The sequence below is a fragment of the Alnus glutinosa genome, chromosome 3, assembly GCF_958979055.1.
Source record: "Alnus glutinosa chromosome 3, dhAlnGlut1.1, whole genome shotgun sequence".
NCBI lineage: Eukaryota > Viridiplantae > Streptophyta > Magnoliopsida > Fagales > Betulaceae > Alnus > Alnus glutinosa.
In genome coordinates this window covers 7,898,129-7,904,644 of record NC_084888.1, presented here as the reverse complement: position 1 = coordinate 7,904,644, position 6,516 = coordinate 7,898,129, and positions in this window count along the sequence as shown.

Sequence of the window (6,516 nt, the reverse complement as noted above, 5' to 3'; positions counted from 1 at the left end):
CCAATAAGATGACGACACGTGGTGCTGACGTGGCATTTGATGGAATCTGTTAAATTTTTTAACGGAATTTGACTATATGGATCGATTTATAATTATTGCATATTACAGGGACTTCCCATGCACTTTTTAAACCATAGGGAGTGAAAAATAATTATGGCATACCACATGGACCAACGGTGCAATTATCCCTTAAAATATACCTCAATTTTTTTTATTTTTTATAAAAAGAAAAATAAAAAGAAAGTGAAAGGTTCTAAGGCCTTGTTGGAGAAATACTGTTTCCAAAAATTGCCTGAGGGTCCAATTAAGGAATTACTGACTTCTGATCTCTTAAATTTCTCTTCATGCTGAAGCCCATTCAACAATTGAGCGTGGGCTAAAGCGAGATTGACAAAGCGTTGGATCGTCGGCTCACGCCCATCAGAAAGGGACCGAAAAGGAATGAGTTAAATTGTTTCTGCCAAGGAAGACTACTAAGCCCAATCTTTACACATTTCAAGTGGCCCAAATACGTATACTTTCTTTGATCTATTTCCTCTATTTTCCCCCCCTTTTTCCTTTAACAAAATTTGGGTGTCAACTAGCTTAACAAAATGCACGTGTTATTTTCTTTCGATCCGAAATAGCTTATTATTTTAGGATCATCGAGGAAATCATAAACATCATTTTTGGAAGGAATTAAAAAAAATTAGGCATTTTCTTCTTTGCCATGCCTCTACTATTTTGGGGCATGCTTTGCGTGACTTATCCGCCTGTTGAAGGTTGGTCTCTTCACTTTCTTGTTCTTTGAGTTTGTGCCTGCCTGGCTAAGGCAAAACTGAAAAAGGAAAAAGAATAATAATAAGAGAAATGCCCCCCACAACAGTTGTGTTGTGCACAATTGTAGACACATGGGGTGAGACTCATGTGGTGAAACTTACTCACATGAGTCACACCCCATGTGTTTACAGTTATGTACAACTATTGTGTAAGGATTATTCCTCTAATAATAATAATTTATTTATGTTTATGTCATAGTCTTGGAATGGCACTCTTGTTTTTGAGGATAGGGTTTGCTGTTTAATTAGGTTAAACAAAAAAAAAAAAAAAAAAGAAGACCATAATTAAGAACTTAGAAAAAAATATGCATGCATGTTTAGGCTCATACCTAATGTAATAGCTGTTGAACTCAAGCACCCTATCTGCCTGCTGAAGGAGATTTAGGACTCATTTAGGTGTGTGATTTTTTTTTTTTTTTTTTTTTTTTTGTATTATATTTAAAATTTCGAATTTTGAGAGAACTTGTTTTTTAAAATTATGTTTGGATGGGAAATAAAACTTGAATAGAATTTTGAATTTCAAAAAATATTCCAAATATATTTTTGAAAAATAATAAAAAATATATATAAAAAAAAAAAAAAAAAAGTATTACCCAAACATATCCTTAGGGTTCAAACTTTGTATGATGAGGACGCTCCAACAAAATAAAATAAAATAAAATAAAAGTTAAGAGGTTACTTTTTTTTATTGAGGTCAAAATCAACTTTACAAGGGCATTTTTCCCACTTGAAAACAAGTAGAATGAAGCTTTGAAAATGGATGTCAGATGTCAAAGAGACAGGTTTTTCAGGTCGCCTGAAGGCTTTCCCAAATTCAATGTTTTGGTATGAAAGCGGACCATGTGAAGCAAAATGGGGGAATTGGGGTCAATTGGACTAAAGACATAAAGCAAATCTAGGGTAGGGCACACTACACCCACTAACGCACATTCTACACGCGCAACCGTCCAATTATAGGATTCCGGTGATAATACCAAATTTCAATGCTGTCTTGATTAATAATAGAAAAGTGGGTGGAATTGTGTTATCATCTTCAGTGATGGCTGGGCCCAGCTTTATGTAGTAGAAATTACTAGTTCAATTTTCTCCTTCTCCTTCTCCTTTTTTTTTTTTTTTTTTTTTTTTTTTTTTTTTTTTTTTTTCCATTTAAATAAAATGCAATTCGAGCCAAATATATAAAAAAAATGTTTGGTTTCATTCTCTTACACATCTTTTGTACAGAAAGAATAATGCTAGAAGTCCCTCTTATGTCCCTCAAAAAATGAGATGCCTTTTAAAATTACTATTGAATTCTGATCAAATTGTGATTTTAAAAGCCACATCATTTTTCAAGGAACACAAGAGTGACACATAAGGAGGGACTTCTAGAATTACTCATTGTGTAAAGATAAACAATAGAAATTCATAATTAAATCTATTGGACCACATGTGGGTTCCACAGATTCAATCATGAATTTGTTAAAAAGATGTATATAATCAGTTGAAATTCACTTATATTTTAACTGTCACTTGTCGCAATTTTAGATATCCTTGAAGTTTATACTAAAAAGCGAAAAACGTTTCTCCATAGAGAATTAATTATCAGAAGAAGCGGAAGTTTTTGAGTATTAAGCTTTGTAATTAGTGCATTCTTAGTAATCTCTCTAAATTTTACTAACAAAAATAGTTAAAATTCACTTTTTTTATTTTAGCTATCCACTTTTTTAAAGCACACTCAATAGCCTCACCATTTCAGTTATTTACAATTATTATTCCTTTAAATAATATTTTTGAAAAATGAGGTTGTGTGTGATGCATGAGAGAAAAATATATAAATAAATAAAAAGAGAGAGAGTGAGAGAAATTTTAATAATTTTTTATTGTTTTGGTGAGTGAATAGTGTTCACTATTGTTGGTAAGTATTGTTCACTCATAAATTTTTTTTTAACCAAATTAATAAGGCTGTTGAAGACCTATTTTCGATCATTTTAGCAAATTAACTCGCCAAAAAGCTATTTTTGTGAATCAATTAAGAATGATTTAACAGTTGGTAAATGTTACCCCAAAAAAAGTGTTTTAAACACGTTTCGAAGGAAAAACATTTTACCTTTGCTTTTGACCTACATAAACGGAAATTGTTGTCCATGACTCCATGAGAGCAGCTAACGGACAACTTGCAATTATTTTGAAAGTGATTTTTCTTCACGTGGGTTTGAATATTCTTGTGACACTGAACACGAATTTTCCCAATTTTCTGTTTGGGTAAAATGAACCAACATGAAGTAAAAATCATCCAAACAAATCTTTTGAGGATTTATCAGGTGGTTTGTTAATAGTGTTGGACCTTGAAGAGTTGATATGAAATAATTCTTTTGATATTTATAAAATACAAGTAACACATAAACTATCAAGCCCTTCAAGTCAAGACTAGGATCTGGTGTGTCTTTAATTACATGGTCAATTTCTAATTCAATCACCTCATCCATAACATAAACGTGTGTTTATATATTGTCTTGTAAATATCTAAATTTTCGCGTTATTGCTGATGTGTCCTCCTTGTATTGGACTAATATATGCTCATCAATCTTACTGGATGACAAATATCATACGTGAGACTACCCGCATCGTGGGAATAAGGGTCTATTTTTATTTCTTCAATTTTTGTCTCAACGAGAACACATTTTCTTGATCAAGTGTTGACCCTTGGAAATAGGTGTGCTTAAAGGTTTACATTTATCCACTCGAACCACATTTTTCATATGTTTTTCCTGATTAAAGTATAAAATTCTAGAAATTTCTTTCTCTAGAAATGCTTATTCCCAAGACATACGTAATTGCATCCATATCTTTCATATGTAAACACAATGATTTAGTGGATTCACTTCGAAGCCAATGTCTAGTATGCCCCGGTGTAACTTCAAATACTATTGTATCGATGATTGCTTGAGTCAATATAGGAATCTTTTCTGCCTCATTCATCTTCCTTGAAATTCACTGGATAGTCTTATAAATTTATGTCATATACAATTAAAACATAATGATCCCCAAGTATACTTGACGGCAGCCTGTCTTTTACTCCCAATATTTTGAATATTTGTCTCTTATTTTCCATGCAGTATTTCTCTTCCAATAGATAACGTCCCTTCAAGTTTTTCACATTCACAGTGCATTTTAGACCATCCAAACTCCAAAGTGATACGTAGAGGTTTTTCTTCTGTTTTGGAAATTAAATGATGAAGATTATAAAATTCCACGGTTGAAGCAAGACCTAGGACTTACCTGTTTATAGTCTTATAAATTTCATGCTTAACGTTTTGAGACTCGGTAGCTTTCTCTTTTCCATAACCTTATGCTCGTATACCATTGAAAGAACTCAAAGGAAAAATGAATAAGCAATGCTACACATTTCAATTTTTTTTTTTTTTTAAGAATTTAATTAGTTTCCAAATGATGTATCACAATCTCATGTGATTTATTATTTTAGAAATATGTCACAATTAATCTCAAAGAATTGTGACATATTATTTGGGAACAAGATTTTGAAAGAAAATTTAATCCAATTACTCATGTATAACCTATTTATAAATGTTAGTTTGTGATTAGAGTTACCTCGGTTACTAAAAAAAACGTTTTTTTTTAAAAAAAAAATATTGAAAAAAATGTATTATTAAATTATTAAAAAAATAAATATTTAGCATTTTTTTTCTCGTATATTCTATTATACATATTGTGTGCCACAATATATATGGTCCGTTTGGGTGTTGAATACGAAACCTATTCGAATATACTGCGCGAATTACGAGGTTTGACTTTGTGAGATAAAATTTGAAAAAATTTGAAAAAGTTAAATAAAATATAATTTATTTTTGAAAAAAGTTGAATATTATTCAACTTTATTCAACTTTTTATACGAAACAAACACATATATATTATACCTCTATTCAATCAATATTTCATTTGGTTGATGTAACTTTGTCTCTCCATTTTTAATCATTATTATTATTTTTTTAATAATGATAAATCAAAAGATTGATAAATGCTATCACTAATAAATAGTGAATGAATATGTAGTAGGTGGCATTACTCATGCCAAAATGCACGGAATCAACGAGTTGCATCGTAAAAGCAACTAAAAAATCTGAGGAAATAGAAAATTAGCAGAGGAAAAAAATGAGTGACAAAGAAGGCAATGTCACGGGACATTTACTCTCTCCTCCTCTTCCTTTTATTTTCTTTTTTCCGCTCTTACCTCCTCTTTTTATTTTGATTTTATTTTTTTAGGTATTCTTAGACCAGATCAATAATTTTAGCATCCGGACTATGTATCTATCCATCTACCTTCTTATTGTACCGTTCATCTCTTTCTTGGCCGCTGGTGCTGTTTGTTAGATGTGTTTTTGCTATGGATAAGAATTTTCTTCTCTTTAGATATGCTCTCATGACGATCTATGAAATGAAGGTTAGTCAGGTATGAGGGATTATCTCTCACGGCCGGTTTAAATAAATATTTTTAGGATATTTGACTACATTTGTCTTAGATTTAGTCTACTCGGAGTAAATCTGCTCTTTAACTATTTTTGTATATGAGTTAGTGGAAGATGAAAGTCATAAATAGCACTTTATTGTAAAAATTTTGTTTGTATCTATGACTATATAACCTCATAGCATGTGGCTATGATTTTGTACAGTTTTATATTTTGTGCTGTAAGAGTTTTACGCTCGTGATATTTGATCAATAAAATATTTATATATTTCGTTAAAAAAAAAAAATTTCAAATCTATTATTAAAATTGTGAGGTTCAACCCCTCAATATAGGTCTCATAAATTTAAAAATGAATTTAAAAAAAATATATAAAAATATAAAAATATCATTTTCTTATTAGAAAAATAGGGACACACGCCAAACACGTTACACCAAATTTTTAAGGCCGAATATTAAATGTACATCACGTGCTTCATCACACATCCCTATGTTCACGTTCACATGCTGTTCACGAGCTTCGTCACTGTTTTTTAGTGCTCTCTCTCTCTCTCCTTATCGGTTTGTTAGATGTAATCGAGGATAGATGACATCTCGACACGTTTAAATAGGCCCACATCCCTTACACACGTGGCGCTTGCTTGCTGTGCTAAACGTGTTTCTTCTGCAATGGAGATGATGGAGCCACCCAAAAACGCGTGATATACGAGCCGAGTGCGTGACGAATGATTAATTAACGCTTGACTTCTTTTTTTATGCTCGATATATTCGATTTTCAATTGTCATATGCTGAGGTGGCATTTTCGAAGCATTTAATGCTTTAAAACGGTTAAAATTATGTAATTTGTTTAAAATTATAAAGGATTTGGCTATGAATCTTGTTATTGTTATTTAAATATATTAAATAAAACATTATATAAATTAAGTTTTATAAATATCAAGTATGTTGATGAAATAATCTCTTCTTGAAAAAACATTTACATAGATTAAAGAAAAATGATCCCTACACTCATTTCTCACAACAGCTCCACAACAAGTTGACGTGGCTGGTAATATTTTATTACTTTTTTACAAAAAGAAAACAAAACAAAATAAAAAAAAATAATAAAATATTACCAGCCACGTCAACTTGTTGTGGGGCTGTTGTGAAAAAAGATCTAGATTAAAAAAAAAATGTGGATTCAGTTCAAAGATATGTAGTCTTAAATTTGAAGATAACATCGAGACACAAAAAAATA